General features: G+C 39.7%; 1 pseudogene; it reads left to right on the plus strand.

The window, feature by feature from the left end:
* The first annotated feature begins 9332 nt into the window (after positions 1–9332).
* On the plus strand, positions 9333–9860 carry LOC123797210 (large ribosomal subunit protein eL6 pseudogene; annotated as a pseudogene).
* The last annotated feature ends 1120 nt before the right edge of the window (positions 9861–10980 follow it).

Consider the following 10980-nt stretch of genomic DNA (forward strand, 5'->3'; position numbering starts at 1 on the left):
GCTTCCAGGGAGAGACCTCAGCCTGTACCCAGGCCCAAGGCAGGACCAAGCCTACCACATTCCTGGAGCTGTAACAAGGGAAGGAAGTGTAGCTGCTGTCTTGGTGAGCTCAGCGGAAAGACATGAGATAATGTTGATGATAGGCTGGGGACAAATTCCTTCAACCTTCAGTAGGAATTTGCGTTTCGATCTCATCAAGCTGGGAAATCACTGGATGGTTTTAATCAGACATAAGCCAAGTTTTGTCTTACTTAAGATCACGGGCAGCAATGTGGAGAATTGGAGGGGGCAAGAAAAGGAGCAAGGAGACCTTTAGAGAAGCCAGTGCAATGGTCAAGGTGAGAAATGATGGCAGCTTAGTTGGAAGTGACAGCAATAGAAATAAGAAATATAGATGATACAAAGCAGAGTCAAAAGACTTGGTAATGAACTGGATGCAGACAGTGAAGAAGTGAGTGACAAGGATGACTCACTGGTATGAGCAACTGCAAGGGTTATAGAAGCTGACATGTTACAAAGTAGGTAAATTGGAGGAAGAATAGTTTCGGGAAAGGAAAGTCAAGGACTCAGTTTTGGACTTGTTCACCAGGATTGTCTGAGAGCCATCCTAGTGGAGACGTCTTATATTTGAATCTCCAACTCAGAAGTATACTCTAGATCAGGGTGTGAATTTGGGAGTTCCAGGCACCAACATATATAAAGACATAGCAGTCACCTAGGAAAAGCATGTTTGTCTCAATTCATGAAGAACACACTATTAAATTCTCTGAAATCAAGTAAACATGATCCCATGGGAGAATAAGTTTATTTCCAGTACCATTCCATTGTATTTTACTTGGTAACCATTTTTTCTGGTCTTTATTCTAACAAACTAATGTGCAAAAGAAACAATCTCCCCCCCCCCCCCACCCCTGCCCAAAAAAGACCTTATGGCTCTATTTGCTTCACATTTAGATGAACTATTCCCTTTCAGGATGCAGCAATAATTGCTTTTTGCTCATATGCTTTTTATATTATTCCTGAGTTCAGTAAAATGGTCACTAACAAATGTTTATCACAAGTTCACTGTGGGGTCAAGGGACATAAGACATATACCCAGATAATTGTAACACAGAATCAAGAGGCTGGAACTATCGGGGCGCCTGGGTGGCACAGCGGTTAAGCGTCTGCCTTCGGATCAGGGCGTGATCCCGGCATTATGGGATCGAGCCCCACATCAGGCTCTTCCGCTATGAGCCTGCTTCTTCCTCTCCCACTCCCCCTGCTTGTGTTCCCTCTCTCGCTGGCTGTCTCTATCTCTGTCGAATAAATAAATAAAATCTTTAAAAAAAAAAAAAAGAGGCTGGAACTATCACTTGAGCTGGTTGAGGGGGAGGTGATATTTGAACATCAAAGATGCATTCAATTTTACAAGTGCAAGAGGGAAAGAGCATTCCAAGCAGAGGTAATGGCATGAAGAAAGTCTTGGAGATAGGGGGAAATTTGGGGGCTGAGGGAGCAGGGAAGGAGGCAAGAAGACCAAACATTATGCCCCAGAATTTATCAGGGGTCATGGACTCAATCTCAGGGGCCAGATGGGTAACGAACACGGGTGAAAAGGGCAGGGTATAAATATTTGGAGAGAGATCCCACCTAAAGGCATTCAGACAACTTTAAAACACCTCTAGCCAAGGAACTGTTGAAGCTAGGTGATGGATGGGTAAGAGTCCATTATACTAACATGTACGTTTTTGCATATATTTCAAATGTTCCATAAAAAGTTTGGCAAAACTCAGAGGGGAAGGAGGTGGGGGAATGGGATAGACCGGTGATGGGTAGTAAGGAGGGCACGTATTGCATGGTGCACTGGGTGTTATACGCAACTAATGAATCATCGAGCTTTACATCGGAAACCGGGGATGTACTGTATGGTGACTAACATAATATAATAAAAAATCATTAAAAAAAAAAAGAAGTTCACTGTAGATTTATAACATATAGTATGTTAGTAGAGGAAACATTTGCAGTTTACTAGCATATTTTCATGACTGAAACCCTGCTGGCCCCATCATCACCTACAACGTAAAATCCAAACCCTACGCTGCATATTCTTCCAGTCCCTCTCTTGCCACACCCACATAACATGGCATGATTTCACAGTAAGTTCTTACATGGCTTCCCTCTGTTCTGCTTTTGCCCATCTGTTTCTTATTCCCGGGCAAAATGAAAATGCAGTGTTTCTTGTTCAAAAATTATTAAGAATTTCAAGGCAGTGACAATATAGCATTAAACCAAGTACAGCCCCCGCCCCGGCCGAGGCCCTATGCAATTGCATAGGTTGCAGGCCCATGCAGCCAGTCCTGGCCTCAGTTTCCTGCCCCACGGATAATATTCGTATCTACCTCATAAGGTTGGTTGGGGACTACAACAATGTAACACAAATAGAGAGTACCTGGCAACATAGTAAACATTATGTATGTGTGAGCTATATAGATGTATACAACAAAAGATACTCCATTGAGACTTTGGAGTCATTCTTTGAGTTAGAAAGAATCTTGTCTTCTAAATCCTAATTTTATAACCTAAGCGTCATAAAAAAAGAATACAAGAAAAGTCCTCATATTTTTGCATCTTTTATTCTTTACCCTCCTTCCATTTAAATCTTACCTTAGTACAACTCAACACTCATCCCTTCCAGGTCATTGCCTCTTTGGATAACTCAAGGGAGAGGAACAGTGTAGAGGTAGGATCTATATTTCAGCTTCTTTAGGAACGTGTGGAAAGGATGAATGCCTTAAAACCACTGGTGATACCCCATTCTTAGGAAGAGGTTCACCAAGAAAACATCTTTGAGAAAAGCATAATGGAAAGCAACCCAGACCGAACTGAACGGAATCTTCCCATTTCTGGCAACTCAAAGGAGAGGAATCAAAGGAAGGAATGTCTGGAACATTAAGGTATGGCCCCGTAAGCCATTTTGTGCCTAGTCTGCCATCTTTACTTTGTGGAAGCACAAGCACTTGAATCCAAAATAAGAATAATACCATATGATCTCACTCATATGTGGAATTTAAGAAAGAAAACAGATGAACATATGGAAAGGGGAGGAAAGGAAAAAAAGGAGAGAGGGAAACAAGCCATTAGAGACTCTTAATGATAGAGAACAAACTGAGGGTTGGTGGAGGGAGGGTGGATGGGGGATGGGCTAGATGGGTGATGGGGATTAAGGAGGGCACTTGTGGTGCTGAGCACTGGGTGTTGTATGTGTAAGTGATGAACCACTGACTTCTACTTCTGAAACCAATATTGTACTGAATGTTAACTAACAAAAGTTAAATAAAAATTTTTTAAAAAGGAAAAAACGAATATTAGAATTCATTATACCGAAGTCGATTATTTAAAAATATCTTATGTCTGGATCTGACACTTTAGTACATTGGGAAAACATGAGAATTTACACAGAACAACCAGTTTGCTGAAGAAAGAAGGTGACTGAAGTCTTATCACGGCAAGTCTCTAATTTCTTTAGAAACAGAAAATGATTTCAACTGGGTATTATATAAGACTGATGAATCATGGACCTGTACCTCTGAAACCAATAACATATGTTAATTAATTGGATTAAATTTTTTTTAAAAATTTTTAAAAAGTGAAGAAATGATTTCAAACGTTCCGTCAGCATATCTTAAAAAGTAATAAAAAAACGTTCCGTCAGCATATCTTAAAAAGTAATAAAAAAAAAAAAACAGACGTTTTCCCTTTCCCAGACATTTTTTTAATATCCTAAAAAGGGAGAAAAGTGACCAAAAATAGCAGCAATCATCATCATCATAGTAATAGTGATTTTCTTCCAAGGAGCTTAAAGTACTTGTTAAACATCATTTTATAACGAAAAGAAGGCAAATGGACTATTGAATTACTGGCATTACTATCATTATTTGGATAATGTAATAGCATCTGTAGTGAATTTTAAAATAGTTGAGAAAATCAAACACCTAAGAAATATAAAAAGGCACAGGCAACTCTTATTTTGACCTCTGAACTTCACTTTCTCTATAAAAATGACTGAGTGGATGACTGAGTTCTGATACCTCATAATGTAAATTATGCCATCCTGAGCTTAAGACAACATAACAATTTAGAGAGTGAGTGGCAAACTGGAAATGTCACCCTAACCTATTAGTCTGGATTCTCAATGTTGGTGACTCACAAATGGGGCAGCTATTTCAGTATTGGCATCTGTGACAAGACCCACACCAGTTCTCCAGGCAAAGTAGATTCTTTGGGAACAAGCACTTAGACAGTAGAGCAATTTTTATTAGTGAGCTCTTATTAGTCACTCATAAGTCCATCACTATGGATGTTGAAGTCATTTAGTGTATAGGTAGCAATGATGTCATCTGTCTGGGGCTCTGTTAGCACATCATCCCTAATACTTATCAACTAGTGAGTATTTGATTCTTCAAATGGGAAACTTTAGTAAAATTATTTGAAAGTAAGACAGACATAATCTTGCTATCAGTATAACTGAGTGTGTTATAGACATGTTCCTTTAAAGAGGCAAAGTAGTTTTTGTATGTAGTTCTGCTGGACAGGGGCTTTGGAATCAGATGGAATTACATATCATTTATGTCCCCACTACTTAATAGCTGCATGGACATGGACAAGCTAAGTTTTCAAACCCTCCATCTTCCTGACCATAAAGTTGTCACAATAACAGTTCCTACTTCATAGATTGCTGTAAGAAGTCAAGATATAATCTATGAAAAATGCTGAATACATATAACCTGCCATAAATTTCATTATTTATACATTAAAATTCATTTTATAGTATATTAGAAAGAATATAATGTCTAATATAACTTGGGATAGGAGTAGGTTTAACATTACCTCAAGATCAGTATTATCAGAGTTGTCAGCCACTCAGGACTTCTAAGGTACTACCTGACGTAGAGAAGGCATGAAACAGGGGTTGTGGGGACGGGTGATGGTCTGGGTACATAATAATTGGTAAGACCAATGCAGACTGACACAACCCTTCCCTCAGGTCCACCAGAGCATCTCAATGTCATATGACAATACCTGTGGTTCCTCCCTTTCTCTTATACTCACATCCAATCCATCAGCTAATTGTCAGTGACCTTCAAAATAAATCTAAAGTTTGACCATGTCAGACCACCTCCAACTCCACCACTCTAATCTATACCATCATCATTTTCTGTTGTTCTCTCTCTGACTCTCAGCTCTCCCAACAAATCTGTTCTCAACAGCACAGCCCCAGTGATCCTGTTGAAATCTAATTCTGATCTTGTCACTCCTGTACTCAAACCAGTCCAATGGCTTCCTAACTAATGTAGAGTAAGATCCAAAATCATTTCCATGGATCTGCAAGGTCACCCCTACCTCTCCGATGTCCTTCCATACCTACCACACTCCTCCTTTACCCTCTCTGATCCAGCCACAACAGTCTCTTGCTGTTCTTCCAACATATCAAGCAAGTCTTTTCTCAGGACCTTTGTACTCATGATGCGCACTGTCTAGACTGCTCTTCTGGATGGCAACCACACAGACACTTCCTTCAAAGGACTTTACCACAGTTGCCATCTCTGACTCTCCTCCATTAACTAGTTTCCCCACCACCATCACTTTCTTTCCCTTCACCTGCGCTTACCACCACCACGAGATACTTCTATTATTCACTGTTTATCGTCTGATCCCCCCACTAGTATGTAAATTCTATATGAAGAGAAATTTCTTATTTTGTTCATTTTTGTATTCCAGTACACAATAGGTGCTTAACAGAACTTTATAATTGATTAGCAGAGTACAGGAGAAAGCAGTATCCTGGTAGACTCTTAGGATCTTGGCTTGTGGAAGGGAGCAGATAGGTTCAACTCACTGAGACCGGGATCCAAGAAGAGAACCTGGTCAGGGATGTATTAGTTCTCTATTACTGTTTAGCAAATTACCCCTGAAGGCAGCGGCTTAAAACAGCAAGCACAGAGTTTCAGAGACATGGGAGCAAATGAGCTAGGTAGTGCTGGCACAGGTTTTCTACCGATTGCAACCAAGCTACCAGTCAGGTCTTCAATCATCTCAGGGGTCTACTGTAACTGAAGAATCCACTTCCATGTGGTTGTTGGCAGGTCTTAGTTCCTCTTTAGCTGATGTCTGGAGGTTTCAGTCCCTTGTAACAGAAGCCTCTCCACAGGACTACTCTCAACTCGGCAGCTTACTTGCCCCCACTGCCCCTCCCTTCAGTGAGATAGCCAAAAGAGAGAAAGCATAAGCAAGAGAAAGCTTTCAAGATAGAAGCTGCAGAATTTTCTACCCAGAACAGAAGTGTCATGCCACTGCGTCTGCCATATGTTATTGGTCACACAGACCAACCCCGGTATGATGTGAGAGGGGATCACACAAGTGGGTGAATACCAGGAAGCAGGATAATTAGGGAACAGCTTGAAGGCTGGCCAGCACAGGAAGCAAATGGTGAGTTCGGCAAAGGACAGTCTTCAGTGACTTTGAAGGGCCTTCCAGATATTTAAGGGGCAATATCAGAGAGACAGTGGTGGGAGCAGTTCTAGCAAACGAGGACAGGTCAAGGGAACCAGGATAATATCCTAATTTAAGTGTGCATCTATGACAATCACAACTTGTGATTCAAATGCATTATCTTGAAATCTCAAAAAAATTGAGATTAAAGTTGATCTACTTTCATTTCATTTTGTACCACTAATCTTGTTATTTCTGATGAATAAACCTCGAAGAATGTATGTACTTATTAAAATTGAGGGAAATCTTCTACTCCACAACTAATAACTATGTAATTAAATGGTACTAATTCATTCTAGTAACAATACCTAGTGGATTAAGGAATTTTTATAAAGAATAAAATTAGAATACATAAAACCCATTTTACATCTATCCCACATCATTGTGAAGTTTGAGATCACCACACACAAAAACAAAAACCCTTACCTAACTGACTCAAGTCTTCCCTATTACCTTACATTTCAGAGGAAACAAAGAACAATCCTTCCAGTTGTGCCCTTGATGCCACGTGGCCCCACCTTCTGTGAGGAAGTGCTCATGAAGAATGTCCTCACCTCTCATTTCACTAATTACATGTTCTCCCAGGATTCTTCCCCTCAGCTCATGAACATATTCATGCCCTCTTCTCAAACAACAACCCTTCCTTACCTCTTCCATCAGCAGCTACAATCTTATCTGCTTTTTTCCTTTCTCTGCCAAACTTTACAAGGAAAATACACTAGCAAATTCCTATGTTTTCCCCTCCATTTATTGAAATTCAACATACATTCTCATAGGCTCTACTCAAACCTCCCTCCCAAGGCTTCAGAGGCCTCTTAGCCATCAAATCCAGTGCTTTTTCTCACTCTAGTCTCTCTCTGCAGTACTCCGTTGTGTCAGAAGCCTTCTTGTATCAAATCCTCATTTTCACTATAGACTCTTCTGCTCCCACTCCCTGTCTCTCTTCTCTGTTGGTAGCTGCTCTGTCTCATGTCACCAGCCCAAATACAGGTATCTCCCAAGGACTGATGCATGGATTTCTTTTCTTCTTTCATGTTTTCTCCCTTGTCAGTTTCACCCAGGCTCCTGACTTCAAATACCACCTGCATGTTGATGAGTTCTACCTATCTGTTTATAGCTCTTATTTATTACTCAAGCTCAGCCCCACATTTTTAACTATAACCCTACATTTTTTACTGAACTTTATATATCTCCTCCTTCATGGGACATCATCCTCCTAACACCCAAGGCTGAAAACATTTTCACATTGCTAGCACTTCACTTTTCTTTGATTGCCAACATGTAGTCAATATTCATTCAACCTTCATAACAGCTGTAACATTCATTACTTCTTTATTCTCACCACCACTATCTTATTTAGGCCTTTAAGACTTTTCATCTGCAACACTGGTGGAGTCTCCAAATTTCTCTCCATTTTTCCTTCCTCCACATTCTGTTTTATACATGGTGCCAGAACCTTCTAGAACATTTCTGGAAAGACTTCAATTAAGTCTCTATTACAAAATGAAGTCCAAACTTCTTATTCTGACATGTTATTCTCTCCATTAACTGATCTGGACTTAGATGTCACATTGCTTACAACCTCACAAAAACACTCCAGCCTTCTTGATTCAGTTTCTGTGCTTGAGTGGACTCAATAATTTAAGGCTCAATACCATTATCTGAAACACCAAAAATAACTATTTGGCCTCTGACTAATGATCAAATTTTTTATCTGTTAAAGAAAAAAAAATATTCACAACACTTGTTAAAGAGGTAAGGGGGACTATCGCAATAGGTATAGGGACAACTGCAATGGAGTTTTGCAGTAAGGGAGAGAGACTGAATTCAATTCTAAGTACACCAAGCAAAAGTGAGAACCTATGGCCAAGGAAGAGGGTGGCCAACAAGTGTTGGAGAGGATGTGGAGAAAAAGGAACACTTATGCACTGTTGGTGGGAATGCAAACTGGGGCAGCCACTGTGGAAGACAGTATGGAGGTTCCTCAAAAAAATTAAAAATAGAACTACCATATGATTCAGTAATCACAGTACTGGGTATTTACCCAAAGAATACAAAACACCAATTCATAAGGATATATGCATCCTGATGTTTATTGCAGCATTACTTACAATAACCAAATTATGGAAGCAGCCCAAGTGTCCATTAATGGATAAATGGATGAAGAAGATGTGATACTGACACACACACACACACACACTGGAATATTATTCAGCCATAAAATACAATGAAATCTTGCCATTTGCAAGGATGTGGATGGAGCTAGAGAGTATAATGCTAGCAAAATAAGTCAGTCAGAAAAAAGACAAATACATGATTTCATTTATACGTGGAATTTTAGAAACAAAACAAACAAAAGGGAAAAAAGGAGACAAACCAAAAAACAGACTCTTAACTATAGAGAACAAACTGATGGTTACCGAAGGTGGGGGGATGGGTGCAATAAGTGAAGGGGATTAAGAGTACGGTTATCTCGAGTTCTTGTAAGATAGTGGGTGAAAAACCTGAGATGCTGGATAATAAGAAGACGAAACCAGAAGGCAAGAAGGCTGATGCTGTTGGCAAGGTTAAGAAAGGTAACCTCGAGGCTAAAATGCCAAAGAAGGGGAAGCCCCACTGTAGCTGAAACCCTGTCCTACTCAGAGGAATTGTCAAATATTTCTGTATGTATTCCAGAAAGACCATGTACTAGAGAAAGTACTCAGCAGTTAAATCCAGGGTTGAAAAGGAGAAGGAGAAGGAGAAGATTCTTGCTACTGTCACAAAAACAAAAGTTTAAACCATTGTTTAAACTTTGAAAAATGCCTAGGTATTATCCTACCGGAGATGTGCCTCAAAAGCTGTTGAACCACAGCAAGAAACCTCTCGGTCAGCATGTGAGAAAATTTCAAGCTAGCATCACCCCGGGACCATTTTGATCATCCTCACTGGGCACCATGGAGGCAAGAGGGTGGTTTTCCTGAAGCAACTGAGCAGTGGCTTGCTACTTGTGACTGGACCTCTGGCCCTCAATCGAGTTCCTCTGTGAGGAACACAATATAAATTTGTCATTGCCACTTCCACCAAAATTGACATCAGCTGTGTGAAAATCCCCAAACATCTCACTGATGCTGACTTCAAGAAGAAGCTGTGTAAACCCAGACGCCAGGAAGGTGAGATCTATGACATGGTGAAAGAGAAATATGAGATTACAGAGTAGTGCAAGGTTGATCAGAAAGCTGTGGACTTGCAAATTCTGCCAAAAATCAAAGCTGTTCTTCAGCGTCAAGGCTACCTCCACTGTGTTTTCTCTCACGATATGAGTCTACCCTCACAAATTGGTGTTCTAAATTTCTTACAAAGAACCTACTTAAATAACTGATCCATTAAAAAAAAAAAAAGAGTGCAGTTATCTTGGTGAATACTGAGTAATATACGGAATTGCTGAATCACTGTATTGTACACCTGAATCTAATATAACACTGTATATTAACAATACTGGGATTAAAATGTTTTAAAAAGGTCAGGTCCTATGTAGAAGAGTTCAAAGGAACCTGAGTAGAGTTTAGTTAAGGAATCTTTGTCAATCTCAGGTGAGTTCAAATACTAGCAACCTAAACAAATGATACCCAAGTCTCATTTTCCTTAAGAACAAAAAATGGCTTTTTTTTTTTAATTTTTAAAAGATTTTATTTATTTGACAGAGCGAGAGAGCACAAGTAGGGGGAACAGTAGAGGAAGAGGGAGAAGCAGACTCCCCACTGAGCCGGGAGCCCGATGCGGGGCTGAATCCCAGGAGCCTGGGATCATGACCTGAGCCAAAAGCAGACGCTTAACCATCTGAGCCACCCAGGTGCCCCAAGAAATGGCTTTCAATGCAAGATCTTCCACCCGCACATTTAATTATTCTTTATCTGCAAGAGGACTAGCTCTTCATCATTCAGTCAAAAGCAAAGTTTTACTCCATGGCTTTGTCTGGTTAGAAGGGTAATAATTCAACCACATAGCCAATATGAAATGCATACTTTTCTTAGTTTTGTAATGAAAATAAAATTTTAAACAATACACAGGAATGTGCCATTAGACATTTGTGCTCGCAAAAGACAATTACCTATTAACAAAGTATTGTTTATTTGTTCAATAATAATACTTTACGAGCTAATCTATGAATTTAGAGGTCAAGTCATTGATAATTAAAGTCATCAATAATTTTCATGAGTTAGAAATTCACAAAAGTATGTAAATTATAGTTCTACAGAATATTGGCTAATTCCATCCATGTCAGTATCAGATACCATACTAAAAATTAAACACATTTTAAGGAGTGTGAAACTCCAGCAAATCTGACAAGAAAACGTATCACATAAACTAAAGTTTATTCCTTTTCTGCCTGATAGTATGCCAAAACAGAGAAAGGTTAGCAAACTGTTTGATTATCCCCACAGCCCATTTTCTCATACTTCAAGGTGA

The sequence above is a fragment of the Ursus americanus genome, chromosome 29 (assembly GCF_024610735.1).
Source record: "Ursus americanus isolate L20-20 chromosome 29, mUrsAme1.1.p, whole genome shotgun sequence".
NCBI classification, from domain to species: Eukaryota; Metazoa; Chordata; class Mammalia; order Carnivora; family Ursidae; genus Ursus; species Ursus americanus.